This window comes from Rhinoderma darwinii, chromosome 1, assembly GCF_050947455.1.
Source record: "Rhinoderma darwinii isolate aRhiDar2 chromosome 1, aRhiDar2.hap1, whole genome shotgun sequence".
In the NCBI taxonomy this organism is placed as follows: domain Eukaryota; kingdom Metazoa; phylum Chordata; class Amphibia; order Anura; family Rhinodermatidae; genus Rhinoderma; species Rhinoderma darwinii.
In genome coordinates, this window is record NC_134687.1 from 42890390 (window position 1) to 42909589 (window position 19200).

General features: G+C 44.1%; 1 long non-coding RNA gene across 1 annotated transcript in view; it reads left to right on the top strand.

Moving 5' to 3' along the window:
- The window catches only part of LOC142749737 (uncharacterized), a 114707-nt gene that overhangs the window by 45875 nt on the left and 49632 nt on the right, over positions 1-19200 (top strand). The gene's annotated exons all lie outside the window — the stretch shown is intronic.

The following is a 19200-nucleotide window of genomic DNA, read 5'->3' on the forward strand; positions in this document are numbered from 1 at the left end:
ACCTTTACGTACTATACAATTATCATTGTAATATTTGTGGATGGGCAATACAGGTGAATGAAACCTACTCATGAATGTCCCACTAGTCTTAGTTTGCACAGTTGTTAACTTGGTAGCTGCAGTTTGGAAACCAGAGCTGCTTTTCCTATTATAACTGTAGCCATTTTAGAAACTGTGGAAAATGATCTATGGTCACCTGGTCACCCACCTGTATGCAGGTAGACACAGGCACTACCCTGCTGCTTCCATCACGCCCAGTTTTTTCCTCTCTTCATATCTGTCAGCCTGATATTTGATACTTCCCTAGTCACGCTTCTCTGCCTGCTTTACAGACTACACAAGCAGAAGGCGCTGCCATGCCAGGGTAAGAATGCCTATATGATAGATCATATGTTTTCTGGGAGATGTCACTGTAAACTCCTTTTAGGGTTTTCATTTAGCGTAAAGGAAGCAACAATAAGATATAAAACAGCTACAACAAGCTTTGATTTGCACATTTTTAATAAGAAATATGTTTTAATAGTGCAATATAATAGGCAATTCTGAAAGAAATGTTGAAGGAATAACTGGGTATTTGTATTAAAGGCTATGCACACCTTTGAAATCATTTATTTTTTTAAATAAAAATGTCTATCAGTGTGATTGGTGCAACTTTCAAATTACTTTTTATTAAAAATCATTTTTACTTTGAGATACAGCTCCTTTGTATCCTGTATACAGAGCAGCAGTATCTAGCACTGAGGTCAGCGGGACTGACGGGTTCAGTGCCAGCAGGTCCTGCGTGTCTCTAATCAAGCTGATGTCGATCACATTAAGTTCATAGCTTAGATGTGATAGATTACAGGTGGATCCTATGCATCAGAGACGCGCAGGACCCGCTGATACTGAACCCGTCAGTCCCGCTGACTTGACGGATTCAGGTCTTAGCGAAATATACAGCTGCTCTATATACAGGATACAAAGCCGCTGTATCTCAAAAAGTAAAAATTATTTTGAACGAAAAGTATTTTGAAAGTTGCACCAATCACACTAGTAGACTTGATTTCAAAGGTGTATGTAGCATCCACGGCCGCAGACCATCGGGATTGCTCAGCGCCCCCCCCCCCCCCGCCCCCCCGACGGCTGCAGCCATGGATCTGGGAGCGCTGGCCCGCATCTCCTCCCCAGGAGACACCAGCTCCCAATTCTGCTCCGTTATGCTGTGTCCCGTAAAGGGCCAGCACGCGCACATGAAAATAATCATCAATTAACCCATGATCACCCTGGACTATAAAAAGGGCTCTGCCCTTTCACTCATTGCCTGAGCGTTGTTGTGTTTACCCGTGTAAGTTTTGCAAATGGTCCCTTAGTGTTATCCTGTTCCCTGTGTTCCCGTACCTGCTACCTGTATCCTGTATCCCATGCTACCGTTGTTCCTGTGCCTTAGAAAGTTGGAGTCGTGATGTGCCATAGGTCACGCCTGCTGTGTTAAACCACGCCTGCTGTCTGCTGCCAAGGTCCCATTTGTGCCTAGCCATACTACTGTCTAAACTGCCACAGGTACCCTTGTGCTTGGACTATATAGACATTGACTTGGTACACTGTTTGGCCATCTGCTGTCCCTCTACGGCGGTACGGCCCAGTGGTTCCACATACCCAGGGCCGCCATCAGGGCAGTACTAGTAGTACCCCTGTCAGGGACCCGGCCACATGGCTGAAGAAAAGGGGCCCAAAGGGCTGTCATAGCTCCCCCGGACTGTCGGCTCCCCTCGTGTGCCCACCCTCGCAAGGCTCGCAGCCCCCCTGCAGACCTGTTGCTTCACAAAATGGACAGGGAAGATGCAGCATGTAAGCAGAAGCTCCGTGTGGAGATCCCGCCCCCCAGCCAGCTCCTTCTCTACACCACCGACTGGACCTGCAGGCTGGTGGGTGTTTCCCCCTCTGCATCCTGCTTCCCATTCCTCCTGACCCCATTTGTAGAATATATAAAGTATGTTAAAAAGTTTTTTTTCGTTTTCCTAGTGGTTTCTTTGCCTCGATTTTTTCGCAATTATATAAAAATCTCGGCAAAAACGCGTTATTTGTGCTGCGATTACGAAAATTGCATAAGAAAAAGGATACAAAACATGAAAAAATAGTGCTGCTAGGCTTTATTCTCACAGTGCGGTCAAATCACGTTTTTGCAGCGATTTTGCAAAAATTGTGGCAAAAAAATGGGATTTGACCACACTGTGTAACTAGACTAAGGCCTTATTCAGACAGCCGCGTGTGGTCTGTGATATACGGAGCGTGTATCGGCCGTATTTCCCAGGCCGACCACAATTCATGGAGCCGGACTCCTAGCATCACAGTTATCAATGCCTAGGAGTCCCTGTCTCTCCGCGGGAATACTGTCCCATACTGTAATGATGCATTCAGTACGGGAGCAGTGACAGTGTTCCCACGGGAAGGGAGGGACTATGATCATAGATAACTGTGATGCTAGAAACCCGGCTCCCTGAACTGTGGTCGGTCCGGGAAATATGGCCGATACACAGTCCGTATATCACAGACAGAACATGGACGTCTGAATAAGGCCACTTATTTGTCTCCTATTTGTGGTGCGGATTGCACACTGAAAATTCACTACAAATTACAATATAAGGAAATATTCAGATCAACGTGTGTGAAATCAGCCGTGAATAACAGCCGTGTCTGTGTGTATGTGTTTGTGTCTGTGTGTGTGTGTGTGTGTGTGTGTGTGTGTGTGTTTGTCTCTTACATCTACTACATTATCTGTACTCAGAGAGTTATCACTGTGTTATCTGTGGTGTTACATAGGACTGCAGGTAACATTGCTACATTATCTGTACTGTGTGCTAAATTACAATCTCAGCTCTGCTACACAGTACAGATAATGTAGTAGATGTTACCTGCAGTCCTATGTAACACCACAGATAACACAGTGATAACTCTGATTACAGATAATGTAGTAGCTGTTGCCTGCAGTCCTATGTAACACCACAGATAACACATTGTGCTGAATTACAATCTCAGCTCTGCTACAATGTGTTATCTGTGGTGTTACATAGGACTGCAGGCAACAGCTACTACATTATCTGTACTCAGAGAGTTATCACTGTGTTATCTGTGGTGTTACATAGGACTGCAGGTAACACTACTATCTGTATTTACAGAGTTATCACTGTGTTATCTGTGGTGTTACATAGGACTGCAGGTAACATCTACATCATCTGTGCTGTGTACATATGTGCCTGTGTGCGTATATATGGGTCTGTTTGTGAATGTGTCTTTGTGCTTGTATGTTTGTGTCTTTTATGTATTTGTATATGTTCCTGTCTGTGTATTTATATGCCGGTGTCTGTACGTCTATATATATATATATATATATATATATATATATATATATATATATATATATATATATATATTTACCTGTATGTATATATTCCGGATATGTGTATGTATATTTGCCTGTATGTCTAAATATCTGTCTTTATGTATGTACAGTATATATGTTCCAGCATGTCCATATATGTGGTTCATTTTTGGTTTGTGTAGGGGGCGGCAATAGAGAGTCCCGCACAGGGCGCCATCCAAGCTAAGGCCGGCCCTGGCTGTCACCAACCCTAGGCAGAAGGCACTCCACCGCTGCCTGCGCTGAATGACCTCCTCGGCTCCTCCGGTAAGTCACACCAGGCAGAGCGGAGAGTGGTAGCGGTAGGCTACTGCTCACCGGTCTGTTCACAGTGTGGCGCTAAGTACAAGGGGTGGGAGTGTGGCGCTAAGTACAAGGGGTGGGAGTGTGGCGCTATTTAAAAGGGGGGGGAGTGTGGCGCTATTTACAAAGGGGCAGCGGGCTGTGTGTGGCACTATCTACAAGGGGGGAGCTGTATGGCACTATTTACAAGGGGGGCTGTGTGGCACTATTTACAAGGGGGGCTGTGTGGCACTATTTACAAGGGGGGCTGTGTGTGGCGCTATCTACCAGGGGGCTGTGTGGCGCTATTTACAGGGGGCTGTGTGGCGCTATTTACAGGGGGCTGTGTGTGGCGCTATCTACAGGGGGCTGTGTGTGGCCTCTTTAATTTATTTTCTTTTAATTTATTTTTATGTTAATTACATTATAGAACTACATCGCTTGTAAAATGTAGAAATGCTTTTATACTCGAGTTACATTAAAAAAATTGTGAACAAAAAATTACATCTCATTGATTGGTAGTGAAAGAAAACACGGCGAGGGGGAAGGAGATGTCGGAAAATAAGTTGGGGGGGGGGGCGCCAATCTGAATCTTTGCCCCGGGTGCAGGAGAACCTAGCTATGCCTCTGATGGGAAGTATAGAGCGAGCTCACGGGCTGAGCCATACTCAGCAGGTGACGACTGTGTTACGCAGCCGACACCTCACTAGAACGGGCGTAATCAAAGATCACTTTGATTCCGCCCGTTTAATACATTAAATGCTGCGGTCAATTGCGACCACGGCATTTAAAGTGTTCGTTTCACGGGGCGCCCCCCTGATTCTAACCATCGCGACCCCCACAGCAGCACGATCGGCTGTTAACAACGGTTGTTATAGCAGCCTGGGGGCCTAATGAAAGCCACTATCAAAATCACGATATACTGCAATACATTAGTATTGCAATATATCATGCAGTGGATGATCATTGCAGTGGATCACTGCTTCAAGTCCCTTAGGGGGACTAATAAAAAAAGTAAAAGTAAAAAACAGTTAAATAAAAAAAATGTTATGTTCCAAAAAAAATAAAAATGATTCTGCATCCCATGCATATGAGGTTTCCGCAACCCAGTTCACATGCTGCAAAAAAATTTCCACCTGTTTTTTTGTCCGCACCATGAACAGAAATCCAGCACAGCAATAAGTAGCGTGCGACTTATATTACATGGAAAAGCCGAGAATAAGCAACTTTGAATGACAATGGGACTCAGGCCTTATTCACAGTTTTTTGCAGGCAGAAAAATCTGCCTCGAAATTCCTTCAGGCTTTCTCTGCCTTCCATTGATGTAAATAGGTCAGAGACGGAAATGCCCGATAAAAGGGCATGTCGCTTCTTTTTCTCACGAGCGTATTTCTCCGCTCACGGGAAAGAAACGCCTTTGCTTCCCGTTGAAATCAATAGGAGGCGATTTCGGCTGTTTTTTTTTCGCAGTTGCCAGCGGTTTCCGCTGCAAAAAATGCGGATCTACTACACGCTTGTGGCACATCTGCGTCAGAAATCAAAGGGTAAGCCTCAGATTTTTGCTGTGGAAAAACTCATTGAACTTTAATGGCAACGTAAGAACGGAGCATTAGTTCTCCTTACATCCTCACAAGCGCTTCCCCCTCCCTTAAGGCTCCCTTCACATCATGTTGTTGCCCTAAATTTATTGTGTACGTCAGGAAATCTCCTAACACACACTATAAACAACGTAGACGATAATTCACAGGGCTCCATTATGTCCCTTTAGCCTCCGTCGGGCTGGTAGACGTCGGTTTACCTTATTTTTGAAGGATGGAATAGCGTAGTAGATTTTGCTATTCCGGAGTCCCCAGGCAGAGCATCACAAGTGCTCTGCCCACTGACTTTGTCCCTGGGAAAGCTCCTGACATCACTGTCCATATATGTAAAGTGACGTCAGGGGATTCTCCAGGGCCGGAATCCCTGGCCAGAGTGTTGCTGACGCTCCGGTCGTGTACTCGGGCTTTGCAAAGCTTCGGACGTCACTTTACGTATATGGACATCAGGAACAGCGCCATAGTCCCTGGGCAGAGCGGTAGTGGAAGGCTCCAGCCGTGTTCATGAACAGTGACTTCAGTGGTTTCCCCTGGGCCGTTCCCCGGGCGACGTATCCCAATGTATGCCATACAGTCAGATACGTTTTGGCTAAATAGATCAAAATCCAGAGCATTAACCGGTCACTGCCTGCTCCATGGTTTAGTTCACTGTAATTGGCACCAGCACCAAAATCAGTTAATGCATATAACGTACGAACGTGAGTGCCACACTTTCCGTTGCCCCCCCCCCGGTCATGGAGGGGGGGACCCAGACATCTTGGCTGTATGGGGTCCAGAAATTCCTGATGGCGGCCCTTTACATACCCACAGATCGTGATAGTACACTCAGGCCATGTACCCCGCTGTTCAACCCAAGACCGTGACATCACAAGCCATGCAGGCGGATATGCTAGTCTGCCAATTACGACAGGACCAACTCCTCCAGGTGGTGGACACCATTACACATTGGCTGAATGCACAAGCTGCAGTCATCTCAGCATCCATTCCTGTTGCTCCAGCTGTTCCTCCTGCTACACCTCCTGTCTGTACCGACTCCCGATGATGACTTGCTGCCACTAACTCCTCGCTACGACGGAGACGCGAGGACCTGCACAGGATTTCTGAACCAGTGCCAGATCCACTTCAGTCTACATGCTAGAGCATTTCCTACTGATGGTGCAAGGATCGCAATTATAGTCTCACTCCTTACTGGTAAGGCCCTAGCATGGGCAAACCCTATCTGGGAACGTCACGGAGCAGAGACCCGTGAAGTCCAGTGTTTCCTACAGACTTTTCGCATGGTATTTGAGGAACCTGGATGAGTCTCCTCAGCAGCTGCATCTCTTCTGACCCTTCGCCAGGGGGACACCTCCGTCGGCGAGTACGCTATTCAGTTCTGCACCCTGGTGGCAGAGCTGTCCTGGAACAACGAGGCCTTGTTGGCTACATTCTGGCAGGGACTGTCTCCTAAAATTAAAGACAAGCTTGCCTCTCGTGATCTACCACCTACCCTGGATGACCTCATACTTCTAGCCACCCAGATTGACATGAGGATACGGGAGCGATCCCAAGAGGTTCGTCGAGAGAGAAGTTTCCCTAAGCTGGCTCCAATCTTCCAGCAATCCCTGTTGCCCTCACTAGTTGTCCCACCAGAGGAGCCTATGCAGGTGGACCGGCTCAAACTGTCTGCCCAGGAGAAATACCGCAGAAGCACTTCAGGACTTTGTCCGTATTGCGGCCTCCGAAGTCATGTTGTGCGTTTGTGCCCTCAGAAGCAAAAGAAACTCCAATGCCTAGGATTGGTTGGAGAGACAACACTCCGGGGAGGACTTTTGTGTGGTTTGCAGACAGGAGAAGAATCCTTCGCTGGGGGCACAGCTCCAAACTGGCTGGGCACGCGGGTGCTCGTAAGACCCCAGATCTGATTGGCCGTCATTTTTGGTGGCCCAAGCTGCCCAGAGATATTGTGGACTTTGTCTTGTCCTGCACTGTGTGTGCTTCCAACAAAGTTGCTCACTCCAAGCCTGCCGGTCTGTTCCAACCTCTGTCTGTGCCCAATGCTCCCTGGCTGGATATAGCAATGGACTTTGTCACTGACCTTCCTTTCTCTACAGAATGCAATACGGTCTGGGTGGTGGTGGACCGGTTCTCGAAGATGGCTGATTTTATCCCGCTGACCGGCCTACCTTCTGCTCCTCGGCTAGCGAATCTCTTCATCCAGCACATCTTCCGTTTGCATGGTTTGCCTCTTCATATCATGTCTGATTGGGGGTTCAGTTCACCTCGAACTTATGCAGAGCCCTCTGTAAACTCCTAGACGTGAAGTTGGACTTTTCTTCAGCCTATCATCCCCAGTCTAATGGCCAAGTCGAGAGGATTAACCAAATCATGGAGAATTATCTTCACCACTTCATCTCAATGCAGCATGATGATTGGGTACAGCTTCTTCCATGGGCCGAGTTCTCGTACAACAACCACACAAGTGAGTCCACCACCTCCACACCATTCTACACTGTTCCGGCTACATCCCTGGTTCCAATTGGAATTTTAATTTTCGAGTGCTGGATCTGCCTTTTCTACACACCGTTTTTGCTTCAATTGCCAGCAGTCGATACAGGATCAGTTTAGGCGTATCTACAAGCACCCACAGCGTTTGGATTAATCACTCATTCTTTGCATCAGTCAAGCATCATATATAAAAAACGCACTGGAAAACGCAACCATGGCGTGGTGGTTATGAGGTGAGCGAAACTTTTAGTAAATAATTTTTTCTATTTTTACATCCCTGGTACCCGCAGCAGACTATGCATTTAGAGATTTTCTACATGTCTGGCAGCAAACCCGGTCCTCTATTCTGCAGGCAGTCGATCACATGAAGCGAAAAGCAGATGCTAAGAGAAGAGAGCCACCACTGTATCTTCCAGGTACCAAAGTCTGGCTATCCTCAAGGAATATCCGGCTGATGGTGCCGTCATACAAGTTTGCTCCCAGGTTCCTCGGACCCTTTGAGATCCTACAGAAAATCGACCCTGTCTCTTAAGTTTCGGCTGCTTCCTACCCTCAGGATCCTCAACTCCTTTCATGTGTCCCTCCTGAAGCCTGTGGTCCTGAACTGCTACACAAAAATGCCTAACACTGCAGTTGTTACCAACGGTTCTTCCGATGTATTCGAGGTTAAGGAGATCCTGGACTTCAAAAAAGTAGGAGGAAGAATATTTTATTTGGTGGATTAGAAGGGGTTTGATCCATAGGAGAGGTCCTGGGAGCCAGAAAAGAACCTCAATGCTCCTGCCCTGAGTAAAAAGTTCCTCACTCTCTCTGGTCCCAAGACGAGGGGGCGTAAGAGGGGGAATATTGTAGCGTCCACGGCCATGGACCGTCGGGATTACTCACCCCTTGACGGCCACAACCATGGATCTGTGAGCACTGGCCCGCATATCCTCCCCAGGAGACGCCAGCGCTCACTTCCGCTCCGTTCTGCTGTGTCCCATAGCGCGCCCACGCTCGTGCCCAGCCTTAAAGGGCCAGCGCGCACATGAAAATAATCATTAATTAACCCATGATCACCCTGGACCATAAAAAGGGCTCTGCCCTTTCACTCATTGCCTGAGTGTGTACCCATGTTTGTCTTGCAAATAGTCCCTTAGTGTTATCCTGTTCCCAGTGTTCCCGTACCTGCTACCTGTATCCTGTGCTACCGTTGTTCCTGTGCCTTAGAAAGTTGGAGTCATTTTGTGGCATAGGTCACGCCTGCTGTGTTACACCACGCCTGGTGTCTGCTGCCAAGGTCCCATCCGAACCTAGCCGTTACTACTGTCTGAACTGCCACAGGTATCCTTTTGCTTGGACTATATAGGCATTGACTTGGTACACTGTTTGGCCAGCTGCTATACCGCTACGGCGGTACGGCCAAGTGGGTCCACATACCCACAGATCGTGACCACCCAATGGCGCTCCAAAAGATCTATATCCAAATTGCATTGTACATAATAGACCTACAAGTTCATTGCAGAAAAATGTGTAGCCGTATACTGGTTATTGTTCAATTATCTCTATGGTTTGAAATTCCAACTAAGTACATATATGTGTATATATGTTATACTATGCTGCCCTCTGCTGTTTTCTCACATGCACTGCATATTCACTTTTCCGCTACTGAGATTAATGTGGTGGCAATAGGTTTTTTACCTAGTAAAGGAAACTGAAAATATTTTAACCACATCCTGTCGCAGCCATTTTTCATTTATTTATTTTAATTCTTTCATCTTCACCTTCCAAAAGCCATAACTTATTTCTTTTTTCTGTCAACAAAACCGTATGAGGGCTTGTCTTTTGCTGGATGATTTGTATTTTTTAATGGCACCATTGATTGTTCATATATTGTATTGAAAAACTTTTTTAAAAAAATATTTTATGGGGTGGAATGAAAAAAAACAGCAATTCCACTATTGTTTGGGTTTGATTTTAACAGCGTTCACCGTGCAATATAATCGAAATGTTAACTTTATTCTGCTGGTCAATGCGATTACGGTGAAATCTAATTTATATAGTTTTTTTTATGTTTTACTACTTTTACAAAATAAAAACAATTTGTTAGAAAAAAAGGTTTGGTTTTGTGTCCGCCTTATTCTGAGCCCCTTTTTTCTGTTGATATAGATGTGTGAGGGCTTGTTTTTTGCAGAGAAAAGGAACATTTTAATTGGTACCATTTGGGGTACATACGACTGTTTTGATAAAAAAAATTATCCTATGTTTTTCCGAAGGGATGACCAAAAAACAGCAATATTTTTTGCATTTCCTTTTGTTCACCGCGGGGAATAAATAACGTTATACTTTAATACTTTGGATTGTTATGGTCACGGTGAAACCAAATATGTTTATTTTTTTATTGTTTGCATTAGCTTACATTAAAATGGGACAGGGGGTTCTAAAATATATTGTTGAAAACGTAATTAAACTTATTTTTCCATTTGTTTTTTTAGTCCCCCTAGAGCACTTGAACAGGCGATCTTTTCATCATTTATTATCCTCGGAGCCTTCCTGTTAAGCCCTGCCTCTGGCAGATCCTGTTTAACGGCTTAAGGCCCTTTTACACGGGCAAATTATCGGGATAACAATCATTCCCCTGTGTAAATAAGGCAACGATCAGCTCATAAACGAGCAAACGCTCGTTCATCAGCAGATTGTATCGTTTCTGTAGCAGAAAATATTATCGTTGTCGGCACCACAATTCTCTGTGTAAACAGGGATATATGCTGCCGACATGATAGAAATGTATAGGGACGAGCGATCGTAGTAACAAGCGCTCCTCCCCATACATAGCTCCTTGTGTGCATGGCAGCACCGATCAACGAGCTGTCTCGTTGATCAGAAGTCGTTGTTACGACGAAAATGGGCCAGATGCTTTGGTTACCGCTTAGTATTCATGCTTGTTTGACTTTCCTCCACAGGCCCATATCCTGGAAAAGGACTGTTGGAGGTGTTATATATGTATATACTTATGAATGTTTTTCATTATATTGTCAATGGTGACTAATTTTATCTTTTGTATGTTGCCTGGATGAATACCATAATAGATTTTCCATATCAAAAATAGTGTGAGGACGCAAAGAGTGTAGCAATGCTGCGTGTTCCACATGGGCGGTGCTAAATTTATAAATGGGCTGTTCCCGCCAATCCGAGTTAAGTGAGCAGGCTACGATGTTGTAGATGTTGTAGATGTTGTAATGGTGGCAAGCACGTGATGACAGAGATAGAGTGGGTCCAGTAATAGCGGGTGGAGTTGCAAGGGAACAACATCGTTAGCAGCAAGATTGATATGGCCCAGTGGAGTTGCCATCAAGCCTCCCCGCAAAAGAGAGACTTTAATGGAAATGTCTTCATTGTGTTGTAAATAAAATGGAATAACATAACAGAGAAAAACACCAGTGTGAATGTAGCCTTCATTTACTTCATGTGACGGCAGTCACTGATCATAGCTATGCCCTAAGGAGGAGAAGTAATAAGCACTGGAGAGCAAATAGCAGATCAGTATTAGGCATCATGCACATGACAGAGCATGTATGGAGACACGTGGAGTCCCTGCAGCTCCTTACTGCAGAGGTGTGTGTTTCGCTGTATGGTGTCTGCGCATGGCGTGGGAGTAAGGAGAGTGCCGGAAGTGTTGCCGGTAGCTATGCTTCATCTTCTGACTTTTTCCCGGTCTACCCTAATTGCATCTGTCTTCCCTCTGTGTGAGTGTGGTGAGAAGCTATGCGGTTAGTGCGGCAGCAATCGGTGCATCCCCAGCTACAGAGCCAAGTTCCATTGCCTAGCGAGGCTCATGAGCTCCCAAGTCTTGTGAAAGACTGCAGTTAGAGGGGAGGTGTCGGGGCATAGTGGGTGGTGTCCACTACAGTCAGGTATACATGGAAGTAGGGTTGGGTGTGGGCACGTTCTATTGAGTGACCTTGTCCAGTTTGCGCCTGGGGGAAGCAGAGCCGGAAAAAGGAGAAGGCCTGTGTAGTGAGGCACTTGGTACACCGCGACGTGGGCAAGAAGTGTTCCTGCTAGTAAAGAGAAGGAGGCTCAGTTCAGGTGGAAAAAGAGAGAGAAGAGTACAGAACTAATGGGAGAGGCATCCACTTTGCTAGATCACTGCAGAATACTGAACCACACTTGGGCAGAACTGCTGCCATCTGAGGGAAGTGTACCTGCCACTATAATATAGTGATCTCCAAAATTAACCTTTACACATTGAACTATGTCGCAATGAGCTCATATGTTTCGTTATATTTACACATGGCGGGCTAGGCACCTGAACAGAGACTCCACATCAATTGATTAAGACAGGGTTTATATTGGCATTGCCATAAGTCGGTCTCTGATGCTCTCCTGTTTGCACACAAAAAGAGGTAACCGATGATGTTCCACTACTGTAGTTAAAGATAGTGTTCAAACATCGCTAGTACCTGCTGGCGTAGTAAGTCGGAAGTGAGCACGGTACATGGTACAACAGGGAAGGTATGTCGCAGAGACAACAAAGGTTATGCCATGAGATAAGTGCGTTCCTTGTGCCACTGGGACTGGAGGAACTCCCATGTGGTAGACGTTCCCAACCTCGAGTACGGACCGGCCATTCCAGTATTCCTTTTAAGTATTCTAGTATTCAATTTAAGCCTCCGCTGGTGTAATGGGAAATAAAGATGAAGGCTATATTCACAAGACAGTGAAAAAAAACGGCCTTTAAAAACTGATCAACTGTCAGTTTTTTTATGCCCATTTTGCCTCAGTGTGTCTCCAAATTTTCTTCCATTTCCTGGCCGTCAAACTGTTTGTAACCCCTTCCCGCTCCTGGACGTACTATTAGGCCAGGATGAGCGCGTCATTCGCGCTCCATGACCTAACAGTACGTCGCGCGAGGAACGACCATTCCGGCCCCCCTTCTGGCACATACAAGAGCTGTGACAACTACTGTCCCGTACAGCAGTTGCTGCAACTCCTTCTGCAGGGACCGATCGCAGTGGTCCCTGCTCATTAACCCCTTAGAAGCTGAGTTCAATAGCGATCGCGGCTTCTTAGGGGTTAAAACACCATCGACGTCCGTGACGTGATCGCGGGCGCCGATGGTTGCTATGGCAACTGGAGGCCTAACAATGGCCCCTGGCTATGCCATCTACGGAAGCCTAGTGGGTCCTGAGAAAGTCAGGATCCACTATGCTTGCTGTCAGTGTGTAGTGTAGTGTAGTGTAGTGTAGTGTAGTGTAGTGTATTAGAATAGTGATCGGGGCCTCCTGTCCTCAAGTCCCCTAGTGGGACAAAAAAAAAAGTTGTATAAAAATAAACGTTTATAAGTAAAGTAAAAATCCCCATTTTTCCCTTATCAGTTCTTATTAAAAAAAATAAACTGTACATAATTGGTATTGCCGCATCCCAAAAGTATTTAATTATTTATCCCGCATGGTGAACGCCGTAAAAGAAAATAATAATAAACCATACCAGAATCACAATTTTTTTTGTAAATTCACCTCCCAAAAAGATGAATAAGAGAGATTAAAAAATTGCATGTACCCAAAAAAACAAGTCCTCGCACGGCTTTCTTCATGGAAAAATAAAAAAATTATGGCACTTAGAATAAAGCAACGCAAAAAAGAAATTATTTTTTATAAACAGGTATTTTATTGTGCAAACGCCATAAGACATAAAAAAAAAAACTATATACATATGGTATCGACGTCATCGTACCGACCCACAGAATAAAGTGAATATGTCATGTATAGCGCACGGTGAATGCTGTAAAACAAAAGGAATAAAAAACAATAGTAGAATTGCTATTTTTTTAGTTACCATGCCTCATAAGAAATAGAATAAAAACTGATCAAAAAGTCGCATGCACCCCATGAAAATTACAATGAATTCTACAAGGGGTCTAGTTTTGAAAATGGGGTCACTTTTAAGGGGTTTCCCCTGTACTGATACCTCAGAAGCTCTGCAAATGTGACATGGCGCCCAGAAACCAATCCAGCAAAATCTACATGGCAAATAGCGCTCCTGCCTTTCTGATCTCTGCAGTTTGTCCAACCAGCAGTTTATGACCACATGTGGGGTATTGCCGTAATCAAAAGAAATTGCTTTTCAAATGTTGGGGTTCTTTTTCTCCTTTATTCCTTGTAAAAATTAAACATTTTTACCTTTTATCTGAAAAATATGTGATTTTCAATTTCACAGCCTAATTCCACGAAATGCAGCAAAAAACCTGTGGGTTCTAAATGCTTACTATTCCCCTCGGTAAATTCCTTGAAGGGTGTAGTTTGCCAAATTCGGTCACTTTTGGGGGGTTTCTACTGTTTTGGCACCACAAAACCTCTTAATACCCGACATGATGCCTAAAATATATTCTAACAAAAAGGAGGCCTTCCATCAGGTGCTCCTTTGCTCCGGAGGCCGGTGTTTCAGTCCATTAGCACACTAAGGCCACATGTGGGATACTTCTAAAAACTGCAGACTCTGGGAAATAAATATTTAGTTGTGTTTCTCTGGTAAAACCTTCTGTTTTACATTTAAAAAAAATTGAATAAAGAGGACTTTAATTTGTAAATTTCACCTCTATTTTGCTTTAAATTCCCGTGAAACGCCTAAAGGGTTAAGAAACTTTCTAAATGTTGTTTTGAATACTTTGAGGGGTCTATTTTTTTTTTAAATCAGGTGACTCATGGGGAGTTTTAATATATAGGCCCCTCAAAGCCACTTCAGAACTCAACTGGTACCTAAAAATAAGGCTTTTGAAACTTACTTCAAAATATGAGAAATTGCAACTTATGTTCTAAGCCTTGTAGTGTCCTAGAAAAATAAAAGAATCTTCAAAATACGATAACATATATTATACATATGGAAAACGTGAACTAGTCACTATTTTTTGTGGAATTACGATCTCTCCTACAAGCAGATACATTTAAAATCAATCAAAAACATGTTATTTTTTCCAAATTTTCTCCAAATTTTGCAATTTTTCACAAATAAAGTACAATGTGTCTTGAGAAAACAATCTCAGAATCGCTTGAATAGGTATAAACATTTGAGAGTCATTACCATATAAAGGATTTGAAAAATGGGCTCTGAGCCTTAACCCCTATCCGCACGAGGAAGTAACTGTACGTCGTCACGGGAGGTTACTTCCCGCACGACGACGTACAGTTACTGAGTTTTTTCCAGTGCACACTGTCGGCGACAGCTGACACTCCCCTCTTGCCGGCCAGCGGTCCTTTGCTGCTGAAATTAACCCCTTAAATTCGGCGATCGGTTGCAATCGCCGAATTTTAGGGGTTTCTAGCATATCGGCAGACCCCCGTCCGAAATCGCGGGGTTTGCCGATAGTATGGCAAACGGAAGCCAAACAATGGCTTCCGTGTCTGTCATGGATGGAAGCCCATCAGGACCAACCTTCGGCTGGTCCAGATAGGCTTCCTGTCAGAGTGACAGGAAGTCACCGTGTCGTTCCCGATGCACACTGTCGGCGACAAGGTGTGCATCGGGAACTTGGATATCAGCTGTCCCCGACAGCTGACACTCCAGTGTTGCCGATCAGCGGCTCATCGCCGCTGATTTCGGCAATTAACCCGTTACATGCGGAGCTCGATTGCGATCTCCGCATGTAGGGGGTTTGTAGCACATCAGCAGCCCCCATGCAATCGTGGGGGCTGCTGATGCTTGTGATGGCATCCGGAGGCCAGGCAACGGCCTCCGTGTCTGCCATGTATGGAAGCCTATGAGGACCAGCATCTGACTGGCCCTCGTAGACTAACTGTCAGAGTGACTGTGACGTCACAGTGACAGTTGGAATACGTTACACTACCTAGGTAGTGTAATGTATTCTAGCAGCGATCAAAGCTGCAGGTCAAAAAAATAAAGTGTAAAAAGTAAAAAAAAGTTAATACAAATGTTTTATAAAAGTGTAAAACTAAAAAGGTGTTGTTTTCCTATAAGTCATTTATTAAAGGGAAAAAATGAAAACGTTACAAAAAAGTACACATATTTGGTATCACCGTGTTCCTAACGACCCAAACTATGAAACTATAATGTTAATTTTTCCACACGGTGAACGCCGCAAACAAAATAAACGGAAAACTGTGAGCATCGCTATTTTTTGGTCACCACCCCTCTCAAGATATAAAATAAAAAGTGATCAAAAAGTCGCATTTACCCCAAAATGGTACCAATAAAAACTACAACCCATCCCGCAAAAAAACAAGACCCCCCACAGCTTTTTGGACGAAAAAATAAAAAAGTTACGGCTCAGAATAGCGTGTCTCAGAAAATAAATTATTTAATAGAAACGTAATATTATTGTGCAAACGCTGCAAAACTTTTAAAAAATACTATACACATATGGTATCGGCGTAATCGTACCGACCGGCAGAATAAAGTAAAACGTAAAACGTAAGAAATAAAGAATTTAAAGCGCCAAAAATCACAGTTTTTTGGTCACCTTAGCTCTAAAAAAAGATCCTGTGGGGTCAAAATGCTCACTATACCCCTAGAAAAATTCCTTGAGGGGTGTAGATTCCAAAATAGGGTCACTTTTGGGGGGGTTTCCACTGTTTTGGTCCCTCCGGGGCGTTGCAAACCCGACATGGCACTGAAAAAATCCAAAAGGCGCTCCTTCCCTCCTGAGCGTTGCTGTGGGTCCAAACATCAGTTTATGACCACATATTGGGTATTGCCGTAATCGGAAGAAATTGCTTTACAAATGTTGGGGTGCTTTTTCTCCTTTATTCCTTGTAAAAATGAAAACATTCTATGTTTCCACAGAAAAATAGGTGATTTTCATCTTCACAGACTAATTCCACTAAATTCTGCAAAAAAACTGTGGGGTCAAAATGCTAACTATACCCCTAGAAAAATGCAATGAGGGGTGTCGTTTCCAAAATGGGGTCACTTTTTGGGGGTTTCGACTGTTTAGGTGCCACAAGACCTCTTCAAACCTGACATGGCGCCTAAAATATATTCCTAAAAAAAGGAGGCCCCAAAATCCACTAGGCGCTCCTTTGCTTCTGAGGCCGGTGTTTCAGTCCATTAGGACGCTACGGCCACATGTGGGATATTTCTAAAAACTGCAGAATCTGGGCAATAAATATTGAGTTGCGTTTCTCTGGTAAAACCTTCTGTGTTACAGATTTTTTTTTATTACAAATGAATTTCGGCAAACAAAATGAAATTTGTAAATTTCACCTCTACTTTGCTTTAATTCCTGTGAAACGCCTAAAGGGTTCAAATACTTTCTGAATGTGGTTTTGAATACCTTGAGGGGTGCAGTTTTCAAAATAGGGTGATTTATGGGGACTTTCTAATATAGAAGGCACTCAAAGCCACTTCAGAACTGAACTGGTCCCTGAAAAAATGGCCTATTGAAATTTTCTTGAAAATATGAGAAATTGCTGCTAAAGTTCTAAGCCTCGTAACGTCCTAGAAAAATAAAAGTACGTGAAATGATGCAAACATAAAGTAGACATATGGGGGATGTTAACTAGTAACTATTTTGTGTGGTATTACGATCTGTTTTACAAGCAAATACATTTAAATTTACAAAAATGCAAATTTTTTGCACATTTTTGCTAAAATGTGAAGTTTTTCACAAATAAATATTGAATTTATCGACCAAATTTTTTCACTACCATAAAGTACAATATGTCATGAGAAAACAATCTCAGAATCGCTTGGATAGGTAAAAGCATTCCGGAGTTATTACCACATAAGGTGACACGTCAGATTTGAAAAAATCCTCTGTGTCCACAAGGCCAAAACAGGCTGTGTCCTAAAGGTGTTAAAGTGTAGCTAAACGTTTGACAAACATCTGACATGTCATAGTGACATGTCAGAAGTTTGGATTGGTGGGGGTCCGAGCACTGAGACCCCCACCAATCGCTAGAACGAAGCAGCTTAAGCGCTCGTGCGAGTGCTCAGCCACTTCGTGTCTGTTCGGCTTTTTCCGGAAATAAATGCATCGGTGTACGGACTCAATAGAAAGTTTATGAGCCCGTACTCAGATACATTGGCTTTCCAGAAAAAGCCGAACAGACACGAAGCGACTGAGCGATCACACAAGCGCTTCAGCTGCTTTGTTCTAGTTATTGGTGGGGGTGTCAGTGCTCGGACCCCCCCTATCCAAACTTCTGACATGTCACTATGACATGTCAGAAGTTTGTCAAACGTTTAGCTAAACTTTAAGGCCAAAACTAGGCTGCCTCATTAAGGGGTTAATGGCCGAATGTCAACCGTTTTTCATGACTGTTTAAAAAAAAAAAAACTGATGAATTTCATTCATCAGGGTTTTTTTTTTGTCCCAACCCACTGACGCTATGGCCTGAGATTCAGCTCCTGTAGGAGCCCCTGACGTCAGGGCCGGTTTTATACAAAATGTGGACTGAATGCCGAATTACTGTATCAATAATGCAGTAAATTCAGAAGGCGGTGTGCATCGCTAATTTCTAGGGCTTTCAGGAGTGTTGCAAGCCCCAAATGTCCCCCCTTTCACACCCAAAAATTATTTATATACATATACAGTTATTAAAACATACCATTGTACCAGATGAAATATTACCTGCATAGACCATTATTACCAATAATAACACAATATAAGGTCCAAATAATACCGCCACACCATAACTACATACTGACTGAATAATAGCCCCATACTGTTACTGAATAATACTGCCACACCATAACCACATAGTGACTGAATAATACCCCAAGACGAATACTGAATAGTACCGCCACAGCATAACCACATAGTGACTGAATAATACCCCATACGGTTACTGAATAAAAAACACTATACAAAGACCAATATTACCACCATATAATTACCATATTGTGGTAGATGCTAGTTATACACAGGAGCTCTAAAGACCATATAAGTGATTACAGCACATTTATATCCAGTGACTTACAGGTGATGCTTTCTCTGATTAGTCGTTCACTTTCCTTTTTTTTCTCAATCCGGCCCAGACCACTGTGATGACTTATTCCAGCCACGACTCGTCTCTGCAGAATTTGACACACGAACATGTTGGTTTCTCAATTTTCCAGCAACCTCCCCACCTATACACTATCCTCTAAACAAACTCGGAATCCACAGTGCCCCAGATGGTAATAATGAACCCTCAGTGCTTGACACAATAAAAGTGCTCCATCAGTAATCGTGCCCAGTTTGTGCCCTCACAGTAATAATGCTTTGTGCCCCGTGTATATAGCGCCACAGCATCCCCTGTAGCTAGCGCCACACACAGCCCCTTACAAATAGCAACACACACAGCCCCCCCTTTGTATAGAGTGCCACACAGCTCCTGCTCCCCTTCTATATATTGCCACACAGACCAGAAAAAAAAAATATTTACTTACCTTGCCCCGTTCCCGCGATGGACAGAGCTCTGCACAGCCTCTGGGTGGGACGCTTACGCAGGCCAGTGTGAT